This window comes from Tamandua tetradactyla, chromosome 7 (assembly GCF_023851605.1).
Source record: "Tamandua tetradactyla isolate mTamTet1 chromosome 7, mTamTet1.pri, whole genome shotgun sequence".
In the NCBI taxonomy this organism is placed as follows: domain Eukaryota; kingdom Metazoa; phylum Chordata; class Mammalia; order Pilosa; family Myrmecophagidae; genus Tamandua; species Tamandua tetradactyla.
Window position 1 is genome coordinate 136,180,658 of NC_135333.1, and position 15,625 is coordinate 136,196,282.

Sequence of the window (15,625 nt, forward strand, 5' to 3'; positions counted from 1 at the left end):
AAAGGGGGATGATGAAGTCACACCACTGTCTGTGCTGGCAGATGACACCATGGACATTAAGTTCAGTGGGTTGCCATGTGAATGTAAACAAATAACACAGGTGGAGGAAAGAATCAGAATGAAAAGAGAATTTTAAATTATACTTACTGGAAATTGTTAGAGGAACTGTGGCTTATTTACCTTGGAAAGAAGGGAGGGGAAAATGAATTCAAATATATTAATTTGTGGAGCCCTGTAGTAGGCACTGATATTCATTAGCTCCTCTGTTTTCTATCACCTTAACTGCTTAAAATTCCTGATCTTATCTGATTAAGCAGGGCTAGGCCTGCCTCACACTTGATGGGCACTCACACTTGCGGGAATATAGTGTGGGGTAGTGTGTTAAATGTGGCTGTATATCATAAGCAAGATACTAAACCTCTCTGCCTCAGTTTCTTCATCTGAAAAGTGGGGTAACAGTGGTTCCCACTTCATATTAGGAAGTAATTAGGAGTAAGTGAGACAATGGATGTACATGACACATAATATATTGCTAGTAAGGGTTAGCTATTCTTTTCACTATCATCGATCCTACAACAATTCAGGAGTCGGTAACTGTTATTTCGATTTATGGAAGAGGCCCAGAAAAGTTAAATAAACTAAAAAAGTCATATAGCCACTAGAAAAATAAAGTTAGCATCCTATCATCCCAAATGTATTTGATTCTAAAATCTGGATGTTTGTGCTTTATATATTTTTCTTTTCTTTAACTGCAACTTCTTTCTTAAAAAAGACTTGCAGAAAGATATAAAAATATTAGAGTTCTTTACAGAAGTTTTAAGGATAGGCTCACAGATGGGTAGGACAAGCCACTTTGTTGTCCTTGGATTCAGATCCAGATTCCATGAGGGGGAACTCCAGAGAAGCAATTTTGGATTTATTATAAGGAAAAACATTTTACTAAAAGGACAGAAGCTCAAAAGCAGATTGTAACCCCACATCACTGCTGCTGAGCAAGCAGAGGTTAGATGGTGTCCTGTTGAGGATGCAAAAGAGATTTCTGTAACAGCTGCTAGGGTGCCCTGACCTCCTGTTCTCAGTAATACCTTTGGGACAGGACTTCTTCCACACCAATCATATTCTCTTTAGTCTGTTTCAAGGACAGGTGGACTTCTTTCTTTTTTTTTTTTACTTTTTAAACATGAATTTATTCAATAAATACTTTTGCAATATTTACTATGCAAAGGGAATACAAAAATGTAAAAGTTAAACTAATATTTGGATGACACAGGGCTGCTTAGAATAAACATTCAAATATGCATTTTCTCTTTTAGCACAGCAAGTATCCAGTGAAAGCCAACTCTTAGTATTATTGCAACAATGTGTCATTAAGAGAAATAGGAAAGCCAGGAGAAAATTTGGGGAAAATTATAGGTTTGGTTTTAGATACATAGAATTTGAAGAGATGCTAAGCAAAGTCTAATTTAATTTAAATGATTTAAAGCAATACAAGTAGACATATTGACCAGCCTCCAGGACCAAAGATGAGTACAGCTTCCCTGACACATCCAGACAGAGAAAAGCCTTTCTCCTTTACTTACTTTAGCTCATTTCTGCATTTCATTTATCAGATGACTGAGTTCATTTCTTCCAAATGTCCAAGGATTCTCTAGGTCATGCATAATATTCTCTAATCTTCAAGCCTCACCAGCAAAGCTTCAGGACCTTTCTATAACTCCCCTCTGCCTGACCTTGCCACCTATCATAGCTCTGACACTTACTCTAAGGATTCCTAGGAGAAGAAATCTCTCAGTTCTCAAGATAAGCCAGCTCATACACTTGACCAACTCCAGCTCTTGCCAAGGATCTCCTGGCCAACTCAGCTGCAGGTGCAGAGAGTACTGCCAGTCTGGGAAATCTGTCCTCAGGATTTGACCACAGTGAGGCCTCAGGAAATTTCATTGCGATCTGGGGCAGGAGTAGAATGATCCACTCCACAGCTCTGTGTTAAACTTTATCACCTGAGCCTCAAAGCGGCACTGTTTGAGCCCACATTCTCCAAAATCTGCTACAATACTGTGGCATTTTATTGTTCACAATGCATTTTCCTAACATATGCTCTCTTGTTTCTCTTCACCCAAATAGATAAGTATTCTTGCAATTGAATTATCTATCAATTGTGATTGCATTAGGTACATACAAGAGAAAAAACAACTGTCAGTTGACCCTAGCTTAATCAAGATAGTATTTTATTTTTAATCTCATATAAAAGAAGCCTAGAAGGCTGATATGGTGGCTCCATGAACATCAGGGGCCCAGAATCCTTCTCTATTTCTGCTTCATCATCTTTAGTGAGTGGTTTCTACCCTTGTGGTGACCTCATGATAGCCTTGTGGTTGCAGGAGTTCCAGTTATCACAATCTTACTCTGAGTGGCAGGAGGGAGGAAGGGGAAAGGGTATATCTGCCAACTGAGTTAGTTTCCTTTAAAGTCGTTCCCATTGGCCACTCAGATCTGCTAGGAAGGCTGGAAATGGACTTCATCTTTTTTAAAATCTGTTTGCAAGTCTATTTCCATTGATACAGGGATCTCTTGCTAAGGAAGCAGGAGAGAATGATTATTGGCTAGGCAAATTGTAGCCTCAGCTGAAGGAAACTGAGGCTCATAGAAACTAAACTGCTTGACCAGGGTAACACAGGTAGGCAGGTTTTATACAGGTTCTAAGAAATCTTTGTGAATCTCTCCTGTTACTGCACAACTCTTCGGGACATTGTTACATCATATTTCAAATGGAATCTTTCCACTAAGATGGTATAGTGCACTCTCATGCGATCATATGGACAACCCTGTCTCCTCCTTCTGCCCTTGGTGAACTTTTGTAGATAACGTGCCACCTATACTACCAGGACTCCTGCCTTTCCCACTCTCATTAGTTGGAGTCTAATATTCATTACTGAATATTTTAATAGAGGATTTAGAGTACTGCCAACTTGTTAGTGTCTCTCTTTCTTCCCAGGAGCAATAAGTTCCCTTTAGATTTCTGCACATCTTTACAAACTATGAGTGGAAGTGGGAAGAGGCCAATTATCTTTTTTTGTCTTGTAACAGGGTAGACGTGTCTGTTTGAAACTACTGTGCACCCCAGAAAAGCCATGGTTTAATCCTGATTCAATGTTTTGGTGGCAGCCATGTTTCTTTTTGTCCTGATTCAATATTGTGGGGTGGAAGCTTTGACTAGATTATTTCCATGGAGATGGACTCTGCCCATTCAAGGCAGGTCTTGATTAGTTTACTGGAGTCCTTTAAAAGAACAGATGTTTTGGAGGGAGCTCAGATACCTAGAGAACTTTTGCTCCAGAGCCAACAGAGATACAGGCATTTGGAGATGCAGAGCCCAGAAGAGATTGCCAGGTGCCTTCCATGAGATGCTAAGCAAGCCAGAACTCAGAATTGTGTCCTGAAGGAGCTACCAGAAGGCCCACAGATGCTTAGAGAGGAAACCAGTGGCATTAAAAGCTGGAAACAGCAGAACTGGGAACAAGGACCAGCAGGCACATGCCTTCCCATGTGACAGACATCAGCCTTCCTTGAATCAAGGTATCTTTTTCTGGCTACCTTAGTCTAGACATTTTTATGGCCTTAGAAGTGTAAATTTGTAACTTGATACATTCCCTTTTTAAAAGCCATTCCGTTTTTGGTATATTGCATTCTGGCAGCATTAACAAATCATCAGTGAGTACATCGGGTAGTTCATGTTGCAGGCTTGTTTTCTTCAATTTGTATAAAAGAGCATATATAAAACACCACTTTTGAGACCTCATTTGCCACCACAGTTTACTCAAAGCCATTGATTCTAGGGATTATAAGGTATTTTGTTTCTCAGAGCTGCTATAACAAATAACCACAAACCAGATGGCCATAGACAACAGAAATGTATTCTCTCATAGTTCTGGAGGCTAGACGTCTGAAATAACAGTATCAGCGCTGTAAGGAAGCATCTGTTTCTACTGAATTCTCTAACGGAGAATCTGTTCCATGACTCTCCTACTTCCAGTAGTAGCAGGCAATCTTTGGCATACCTTGGTTTGTAGATACATCACTCCAACCTCTGCCTCCATCTTCACATGGTGTTGTCCCTGTGAGTCTGTGTCCAAATCTCCCTCTTCTTAGGAAGACTCTGGTCATTGGACCAGAACCCACCTAAATCCAGTTTGACCTCATTTAACTTGTTTACATCTGTCAAAGACGTTGCCAAAAGGGTCACATTCACAAGTGCCAGGTGTTAGGACTCCTACATATCTTTCTGGAGGACGTAATTCAACCTACACCATAGGAATTTTGTGAAGATGAATAAAATAATACTTTGATTTTCATTCAAGTATGATTTTGGATGTTCCCTTATTTAGAGCCCTGAAGAGTGAGAGGGAGCCTCAGAAACAAAAGGAACTAAGTTTGGAGTCTGGTTATTAAAAATCAGTTATTTTATTTTATATCACATCAGAACCTTTTAAAATTAAAAAATACACTCCTGAAAGAGTTGCTGTTCTCCTCTTTCCCTAAACTTTGAATGTGGGAATGGTTAAACAAAAATTTGGGTTGGCTGGGTTCTATTATTTGAGGGTTTAATTTCATTAAATTATGAATGCAATAGGCTGGGGTCTTGCCTTCCTGATAATATAGGACACGGTTATGCTTTTCTAAATAAAGATGTTTTTTAAAGATTTGTTCACTGCAGCCTGAAGTCAGGAAATGAAGACACTAACAGTGTTTCTTGGGTCATCCTGGGGTCTTTCAGTAAACTGAAAGTAACTGAGTTAGAAAGGAATCCCCAGGGAGAGGCCAAGGAGCACCACCAGCCCACTATTACAAAGAAGTTCAAAGCTAAGCTACTTAGAAGAAAGGGCTCAACCACAGGGCGGATGTGCTGCTTTTCACACCCTAAGTCATTTATTTGAAAAGCAAAGGCAGTCAATTCTTGGAGTCTTTACTGTGTTAGGATTACTCCAGAAGAAAAAAAAAGATGAAGAAACACTAAACTTCCTCTTCCAAGGCCTTCTTTGCTCACTTGTTTCTCCTGGGCAGATCTTTTAAGCCTTATTCCTTACTTTTCAACAGGAAATTGTAAAATCAAAGCAGTCGTTTTTAACCTTTTAGGACATTCACTTTATACATTTACTATTTATGTCAATTGTGAAAACAGGAAGAACTCCCTGGGAAGTGAGTGCAAATTCCACAGTGGACAAATGACAAAAGTATTAATTACCTCAACAAACCACTAATGCTTTAATTTTAATAGTCTACTAAATAAATGGATGATAAGAGGTTCTAAAAAGGATTAGGTTGTGCTTTGAAAAGCCAAAGTGGTCAAATCAATTAAGACCATAAAATAAGCCAATAAAGTGAAAAAATCACAAATATCCTAATGGATCCTTTGGTGGTTGGTATCATCAAGTTCTCATTGTATCTCTTATTGCCTAAGAAATTGATGTAAAAAAAAACTTTTAAGGTCATCACCCCCTTCACAGATGCACACACCTTGTTGAGTAAGGGTAGTTTGCTCAATTATATACCCACTTTGGATAAGGATTAAAAACTACTCTAAATTGCCAAGAGATGGAAAGAGCACAAATCTTCATCAACGGATGAGTGGCTAAACAAGCTGTGGTATATACATGTGTTGGAATACTATGCAGCTGTAAGACAGAATAAAGTCATGAAGCACATAACAACATGGATGGATCTTGAAGACATCATGCTGAATGAAATTAGTCAGAAACAAAAAGACAAATACTGTATGGTCTCACTGATATGAACTAACATTGATGAGTGAAGTTGGAGAATTTCTGTTGAGAACACAGGTTATCAGGAGATAGAACTAGGGTAGAGATTGGGTAATTGGTGCTGAAGGGATACAGATTGTGCAACAGGATTGAGTAAAAATTCAGAAAGGGAAAGCACAATACTATATGATTGTAGCACGATAATATAAGTACACTGAATGAAGCTGAATGTCAGAATGAGAGAGGGAGAAGGGCTGCAGGCATGTATGAAACCAGAAGGAAAGGTAGACAATAAAGACTGAGATGGTATAATTTAGTAATGCCTAGAAGATACAATGATGGTGATTAAATGTGCAAATTTAAAAAAAAAGTTTCTGCCTGAAGAAGAATAAAGGAATGTCAGTATTGCAGAGTGTTGAAAATAGATTGTCATCCATATTTTAAAACTTCAACTTCTGTGTGAGACAAAAGGAAAAAATGTTTATTTGGTGAAAATTTTATATTTTGACTAGTGCATTTCCTAATTTGACTTGTAAGGTCAGTTTAATTGAACACCGTAAATACACGGAAACTTGACTAGGGCATGAGATTTTGTTGGTTTGTCCAGGTTAGTGTGAGGCTCCAATAAATCCCAGAATGATTTGAACAGTGAATAAAGAAATATTTGCAAAGTCCCCTTGGGGGAATGGAGAGAAAGGGGGAAATATTCAACTTCCCCATTTAGACAATTCCTGATAGTCTCACAAGCAGTGGGGACAGTCAAGTCAATAAGCCAAGATCTAGATCTTGGGGTTTACCCCTATGAAACTTATCCCTGCAAAGGATAGGCTAAGCCCAGTTAAAATTAGACCTAAGAGTCACCCCCAGAGAACTTCATTTGTTGCTCAGATGTGGCCTCTCTCTAAGCTGACATGGCAAGCAAACTCACTGCCCTCCCCCTCTACATGGGATATGACTCCCAGGGGTGTAAACCTCCTTCACAACCTTCTTGACCAAAAGTGGGAAGAGAGAATGAGACAAAATAAAGTGTCGGGAGCTGAGGGATTTCAAATAGAGTCAAGGGATTATCCTGAAGGTTATTCTTGCACTTTATATGGATATCCCTTCTTAGTTTATGATGTACTCAAGTGGCTAGAGGGAAGTACCTCAAACTGTAGAGCTGTGTTCCAATAGCCGTGTTTCTTGAAGATGACTGTATAATGATATAGCTTTTATAATGTGACTGTGTGATTGTGAAAACCTTGTGTCTGATGCTTCTTTTATCTATGATATGGACAGATGAGTAAAAAATATAGATAAAAAATAAACAAATATTTAAGGGAACAAAGGTTAAAATAAATTGAGTAGATTTTAAAAAACTACTTGAAATATTTCTGTTGAAAGCATATATTAATGAGAAGGCATTAGAAAAAAATTGTCTGGGCAGACTGTTGGGATATTAACTATCACTGGGACAATTTTAGCAACATTCAACTCTTGCTGCAACCACTGTACATTCAGTTAAATGATTTGCATACTGGAGCAGTATGCAAATACTGCAAATAGCTGAGGTCTCATGCATTTCCCACACTCTTCTCTTGAAGTCCTGCCTCACTTATGGTCAATACCACATAGCTAACTGTTTAGTCATGCAATCCTCTATTGTCTGGGACCTCAAGCAGAGTGGAAGCTCCTTGTGTGACAGGAGCCATTGTTATATTTATCATATATCCCCCACAATATCTTTTATAGGCATTCCTTCATCCATTCATTCAACTAACATGTATTGGGATATTATTACATGCCAGATCCTATTCTATATATATGCTGATGATAAAAGAGTGAACTGTACAAGGTCTCTCTTGTGGGGCTTACATATGAAAGAGATAAGACAGCAAATGCACCAGAAAAATATCAGAGGTGATAAACATGACACAGAAAATCAAAATAGGGTAATATGATAGAGAGGAACTGAGTGGCAACATTGGATTGGGCGGTCAGAGTATCTGTATGAGAAGGTAACATCTAGACAAAGACCTGCACGACTAATGATCTAATAATGGATCTGGGTTGGCATGTATAAGGAGCCAGCCTAAGTTCTGTGTGGCCCAAGATGATCTGAAATGAGACAGGAGAATAGCAGGGAGGAGTTCTTAAGGTTTTAAAACCCTAGATAGGCATGTGGGTTTTATCTTACATGCAGCTCAGGGTTTAACCCAGGAAAACTACATGATCCAATTTCATTTTTAAAAAGATTGCTCTAGCAATTATGTGCAATAGAAAGGAAGAAAAGATACAGGGAAAGTAATAGGGTTATTGCCATGGTCCACAAAAAATATGATGGTTACTTGGATAAGGGTAGCAGAGATGGAGAAAAATATATTGAGAAGCTATTTTGGGGTATAGTCAAGGGGAACACTGACAAATCAGTTGTGGGGTAATGATAAAAGCAAAATCAAGGATTACTCTGATATTTGACTTAAGCTGTCATATAAATGATAGTGACTTTTACTGAGGTGGATAAGAAGCAGGTATGCGGGAGGTGGTATAGGATGGAAAGAGAATCAAGAGTTCTCTTTAGCTTGAGATGCCACATGAAGACATCCATGCTGACAAGTCACAGAGGCAATTGAATATATGAGTCTGTAGTCCCTGAAAGAGGTCAAGGCAAAGTTGTTTATTTGGGTTTTATCAGCCCATACATGTTATCTAAAACCATGGGATTAGAAGAGATCACAATTAATGTTTAAGAAGAAAAGCTAAGAGGAGCCTGTATAGAGGTTGGAGTTTTTATATTCCTTATTAGCAGAACAGCAGGCTATGCAAATAAGAGGGCAAAACAATGTATTTTCTCTTCATATCAGAAGGTAGAGTATGAATGTCCAATTCTCATCTTATAGCAGAAAAGGACACTGATTAATAAGCGATGATTTGATAACTTTACCAAGTCATTCAAAATCAGAACTGTTTATCACACACCCTGTACTTGAAGAACAAGCATTATATCTTCATTGGATTTCGGTATTAGTAAATATATGTATATATTTTACCTATTTTAAAAATTGGACTGTGCACAATCACATAACTATTAAATACAAAATTGAAATGACATCTACCCAAGTAAAAAAGACTACTGTTCAGTAATTGCCTTGACATAAAACATAAAAAAAAGATCCTAAAATTTTAATGTGGCTCCCTTGAATAAATTATAATTATAGTAGGTACACTAAAGTTAAGAAAGACTTAATGAAGTGGGATAAAGGAATCCCTTCCTATGTGAGAAAGTAAAATGCCTCTTTCTCAAAATCATATCTCCTAGTTATTTAAGTTATATAACATACTGTCATTATTATAAAAAAAAAGATCTAAAACTAACACCCACTTCGACAACTCCCAATCTCCCATGCATATCCATAGACGTAACCATTTTACCAATTCTGAGTCCTTTTCTTGTATGCATGTGTGTACATGTGTGGATGCATATGCGTGTGTGTACACATGCGTGCATGTATGTGCGGGTGTGTAGTGGATGCTATGGATGCCCTGTCCAGATCACCTTTTCCTGAGTGTTGGCTGATCATTCAGAGCTTCCCCTTTCTCTGGAGAATCACCCTTGGTGAAAAGGGAGCTGTGACCACTCCCCAAGACCCCTGGGGGTGGGGCGGGGCACACTTGGTCCATAATGGACTGACACAGGATTACAAAGGACAGCCCTGGCCTGGAGGTGGGACCCATTCTGTGGAGAAATTTGTATTGCAGAGCACTCTTGTGGGATCAGACCTTGCTGATATCTGCCTCAGAATACAGCTTTGCCTTGCTTTCTTTCCCTGTCCTACACTGTTTTTTGTTCTGCTGACAGCGCTTCAGCAATAATTCACTTGAACAAGAATCGCCATCTCAGGTTCTGCTCCTCTGGAACCCAACTAAGACAGTCTATTTCTGTAAGTCTGTATGTATATGAAGGCTAATTTCATACAGTTTAATATAATGTATATATTGTTGGGTAGTTTGTTTGTTTGTTTTGGCTTTTTTTTTTTTTTGGCATGGGTAGGCACTGGGAATCAAACCTAGCATGGCAGGCTGGAATTCTGCCACTGAGCCACCATGACACCACCCCAGGTAGTTTTCTTAAGTAACAATTTTCTTGAAAAGTTTTCATACCAGTATTCATAGTTCTATTCCACTATTTTCAACTGCAGCACAATATTGCATTGTCTGCACATAAAAATAACTTATCATACTTTAAAAAATGCTCTAAAGAGGTGGGCAGGGCAGACCACAGTGGCTCAGTAGGCAGAGTTCTCACCTGCCATGCCCGAGACCCAGGTTCGATTCCCGGTGCCTGACCATGCAAAAAAAAAAAAAGGAGGTGGGCAAATGTCAGTGTTGGTTGGTTACATTCCCTGGATTACCAGAAGTAGAGTCTGTATGTTATGGTCCTTTTGTAACTCAGTGAATCATTTTCATGTCCTTTGCCTGTCTTTCAATCAGACTATTTGTAATTTTCCTTCTTTGTTATCAGCACTTTTTTATATAATGTGAGTATTTTTCATCTGCATCTGACTGTTGATATGTTGCCATTACATTTTCCTAGTTATTTTTTTATGATTTTTTCATGCTGTTTTTGTTTATTAATTCAGAAATCTATTAGTTTGCATAAATCAAATTTTATATCTTTTTTTGTTCCCCCTATTATTTATTTTTATTCCATATGTTCTACTCATCTGTTGACAAGGTAGATAAAAGGAGCATCAGACACAAGGTTTTCACAATCACACAGTCCCATTGTGAAAGCAGTATCATTACACAATCATCTCAAATTTTATATCTTATTCTTAATGCATTTACATATTTGATTTGAGACTGTTTCTCCATAAGGTAGAGCCCCTTCTTTTCTTTGTATGTGTGTGTGTTTAATTTCTTTAACTGTTCTTTTGCATTTACTTTTCCATATTAATTTTAGAATTAACTTGTAAAATTCCATGGAATTTTCTTTTAGGATTTGGATTGGGCTTGTATTGAATTCATAATGTAATTTGGGGAGAAATGACATTTTTAAAATACTGAATCTTCTCATGCTTAAATATGATATATGTGTATTTTTTTAATATATCAGATTTTCTTTTGCATCTTTCAGTATATTTTTCTTATTTTTTCCATAAATATCTTGCTTATTCCTTATTGGAATTCAAGAAAATTATTAAAAAATTCCCTTTTTTTATGAATTGTAAATGAAATATTTTTTAGTACATTTTATTTGGTCATTATTAGTATTTTAAAAAACTATGACTGGGGGTGGTGGTGCAAGAGTAGTTCACTGGTAGAATTCTCACCTGTCTCACGAGAGACCCATTTCCATTCCTGGCCTGCACATTTCTCCCACCCCCCCAAAAAAGTTCAGCAAATGGTGCTGCAATAATAGGATAGTCACATGGAAAAAGAATGAAATGTGACCTCCACCATACAGCATACAAAAAAAAAACCTATGATTTCTTCCTAAACTCTCTAATTAGTTCTAATAAATTATGTTATTGGTTCTGTTGAATTTCTACATAGACTACCATACATATTATGTAAATAATGTTTGGGATCTCTCTTGATAACAGTAACATCTTTTGAATGCTTCTATTTTGGCATTACATTGTCTAGGACCTTCAATACAGTATTAAACTCTAAAAGAACCTCTAATACAAGGCATTGTGCCATTGTTCCTAACTATAATAGAAATGCCTCTAATGTTTCACCACTAAGCATAATGCTTATTGTAGGCTTTATTGTACTCTAAGAATTTTCATCCATTTCTACTTGGCTTGGAAGTTATTCCTTACAAACTTTGAATGGATTTTGATGTTTACTAAATGTTTGTTGGGAATCAGTTGAAATGTTTTTTCCTTCTTTCATCTAGATAATGTAAGGAATGACAATGGTAATTTGTTTCTCTTTTGGCAAAACAGTTAATATAATTTATTAATACATCAGAAATTTTTTCACAATGGAAATGCTTAATCAAACTATTGTCTCCCTGAAATGATAAGTAATTATCTAATCCATATAGATGTTTATGTATGGATCATTATGTGCCTTTTCTTCTTTATTTCCTCATAGTAATTTGCCAAACCACCACCCCTTTGGAAAAGGCATACAATTTATTAAAGAAAATGCTCTTCCTGCACAGTAAGTGTTCCAAAGAGAAGAGATAGCTCAAGTTAGTTAATGTTTTAGCTTAAACTTTTATTTCTAGACTTTCCATCAATTTCTTAAAAACCTGTGTAAATTATATTTGCTTATTTAATTAAAGCTAATGCGTAATTACACTTAGAAGCAGCATCAACATTTTTAAAGACAGCAGGTAACTGCAATTTCAAGGCCAATTAGAAATTTATATTTTCAGTAGTTCAGCTTCTAGAAATTAGTAACTCCTGAACATGGTAGAGGAGTTCCAGGTTTATCCAAGTGGGTTGTTATCTGAAAGATCAGTATTTGTGTCATCTGCCAGACAACTTGGAGTATTCCTTTATTCCTCAGTCAGCCTATTGTTCTCTCATTTCAGATCTTCTTTTGAGAAGCACTTCTGTCTTCTCAAAGTGCTTTTTTGTGCTTTTTGCAGCACTTGAAAGATATTATTCCATTTCTTCTGACTTCAGTTGTAGCCCTTGAAGTATCAACTGTAAATAAATTGTTGATCATTTGTAGATAATGTGCTTGTTTCTGCATATTTGTCTTTAAGTTACTCACTTTAAACATTGGGATGCTCTTCTTTTATTACTCCCACTCTTAGATTATCTTAGCATGTCTCATGGGTATTCATACCATTTATATTATCATCACTTTCAAAATTATATCTCCAATCCAGACCACTTTCTCTAGCTCCAGACTGGCATACCTAAGTACCTGCCGAACAGCTCCTCTCAAAACATTGCATACATGACATATCCAAATCCTGTCTCATTATTTTCATCCCTTCCCCAAATGTGTCCCTCTAGCAATCTTACCCAACTTAGTAAATAGGCAATGTTATTATTTCATTCACATGGGACAAAAGTAATCATATTCCTTACACCCCACATTCAGTCCTTCAAAAATTCCATCAGCTCTACATTAAAAACATAGAGAATCCAATCACCGCTCACCAACTGCACTGTTACAAGTTACTACCCACTTTTGCTAGATTTATTACAATAGCTTCCTAGTTATTCTCCCTGCTTTCATACTTTGCCTCTCTATGATTAGTCTAGTCTCAACATAGTAACCAGAATGATGCTGTTATCTGTGAATCAGATAACATCATTCCTCTGCTTAGAAGCTTCTAGTGGCTTTCCATTTGGCTCTGAGTAAAAGCCAAACTCCTGTCATTAGCCTACATGATGCTCTTACATGAACTGGCCCTCCTCCTATCACTCTGATATCATCTCTAACCACTTGCTTTAGCCACACTTATGCTATTGTTATTTATCCAACACACAAGTAATATTTCTGTCCCAGGACCTTTGCACAGATGTTCAGCCCTCAGATAATCATTTTGCTTACTCCCTCACTTCTTCCAGGGCTTTGCTCAATTCTCAGGTTCTCAGGGTGCCTTTCCTGACAGCCATACTTTAAATCATAACTAGCCCCCTCCAATATACCTTATTGCATCCTTTCTCAGCTAAATATTTTGCAGAGCATTTATCACTATCAGACATTTTATACGTTTTACTTATTCATTTATTTAGTGTCCACACACACACCGGAATGCAAAAACTCCATGGAGATAGCTTTTTTTTTCTGTTTGTTCATTCTGTAAACTTATTTCTATAACACGGTAGAAGCTTATGTGTTGAGTACAGTGAATGATGAATGAAAGAGTGAATGGTGAATGATGTTTTGAAATTTCTCTTTAAAGTATCTAATTGTGAAGTTTTAAAAAGTAACTCCTTTTAATGAACAAATAAATAATAAGGGAGATAAAGTGTAAAAATTGACCCACTGAAATACTGTGGGTCAATGAGAGGGAGAGGTAAGGGGTATGGGGTGTATGAGTTCTTTTTTTTTTCTTTTCATTTATTTTTCTGGAGTGATGCAAATGTTCTAAAAATAATCATGGTGAAGAATGCACAACTATGTGATAATATTGTGAGCTGTAACTGTATGACATGTTTGGACTGTATGTGTGGATATTTCTTCATAAAAATATTCTAAAAATTAATTCTTTTTCAGATTACTGAATCTAAGCTTCAAATCTCTCATCAAATCTAGAAAAATTTTCAGACATTATCTCTGTCACTATTGCCTTCCCACATTACCTAAAATCTCTTCTACTAGCATTGTGATCTTGACACCTCTATTTTATTCCTTATTTTTCTCGGTCTGACAAATTTTAAGTTATTTCTTCAGATTTATCTCCTGCTTTACTAATTCTCACATATAATTTGTGTTTTAATTCCATATATTGAATTTCTAATTTCAGTGATTATATTTTTATTTCTAAATGTTTATATTCTCTTTCAATTTTTAGTTACTCTTTGAATTTAAAGTGAATAATCATTGATTCATTATGCCTTTAAAGCTAGATATCATTTGTTTTCTTTTATCTTAGCAATGTAGCTTTTTGATGGTATTCACCCTCAATAAAATCCTACTTTAGTGAAAGTTAAAACCTACTTTAAATTTGAAGGCTGTATATTCAATGATTTCTTCAATGATTTATTATTTTTTTCAATGAGACATTCAATTAAGTTTCCCAGTGTCTTTAACTATGGAGATTGATGCAAAAGCTGTAAATAAAATATCAGTAGATTGAAATAAGTAATATATAAATGACCAAGAATGTTTTTTCTACAGAATGCAAGGATGGTTTGACTCAAACTATCCATAAATGAAATGTCTCATACTTTTGACAATTTGATGGACTGAATAGTCTTAAAACTCTTTTAGTGACAGCAGTAGGCTAACTACTAAATAAGAACCCCAAAGATGTCCATATCCTATTCCCTGTAACCTGTGACTATGTTACCTTACATGGCAAAAGGAAATGTGGAGATGTGATTACATTAAAGATCTTGAAATGAGAGATAATATTAGGTTATTTGAGTGGGTTCAATGTAATCACAAGGGGCTTTCTTAAAAAAGAATGCAGGAGCATCAGAGAAAGTGATGTGATGATGGAAGAAGAGGCAGAGAGATGATGTGACAACAGAAGTAGAGGGAGAGAGAATTAGGAAAGGATTGTTGGATGGGAAGTTGAAGGTGATAGACACTAGCCCTTGCCTCAAGTTTTTGCCATTATCCAGAGAATCACCACTCAGGCTTCAAGCACTCACCTGAGACCATTGGCCACAGTGTCCTGGAAATCCTTATGAGACATCTGAATCTCTCTAACCTTCCTGATCTTCAATTTCCCCAGGCTTCCGACAATCATGTAAACATTTCATTATACCCAGAATGGTTATCAATTTTCCTGATTGAACCTTGACAAACTTTCTCCCCTCTATTAAATCTTAAATGTAATTTCTAATATGAACATAGAAATTTCTGCAGCAAATATGAGACAAAAAACATAATTATAAAATAAACATTTATTAACCCACCACTCATCTTAAATTATAGAATATCAGTAATGTATCTCTTTTTCCTATGGTCACTTGAACTTCTCATTCCCTAAAATCTGCCTTTTCTTATCCAACATTTTGTTTTTGAGTCATCTATATTGTTCTGTATAGTTGCAGTTTATTTTCACTGCTGTATATATATTTTTAATATACCACAATTCGCTTACCCATTATCCTTTTTGAGACTATATGGGAATGTTACCAGATTTTGCTATTATGAACAATTCTGCTCTAAGCATTCTTATACAAGACTCCTTGTGCACACATGCAGGAGTCCTCTAGAAGCTTGCCACTCAAAGT

General features: G+C 36.6%; 1 pseudogene; it reads right to left on the bottom strand.

Moving 5' to 3' along the window:
- The window catches only part of LOC143690684 (COX assembly mitochondrial protein 2 homolog pseudogene), a 40,802-nt pseudogene extending 25,667 nt beyond the window's left edge, over positions 1-15,135 (bottom strand).
- Between the last annotated feature and the right edge of the window lie 490 nt (positions 15,136-15,625).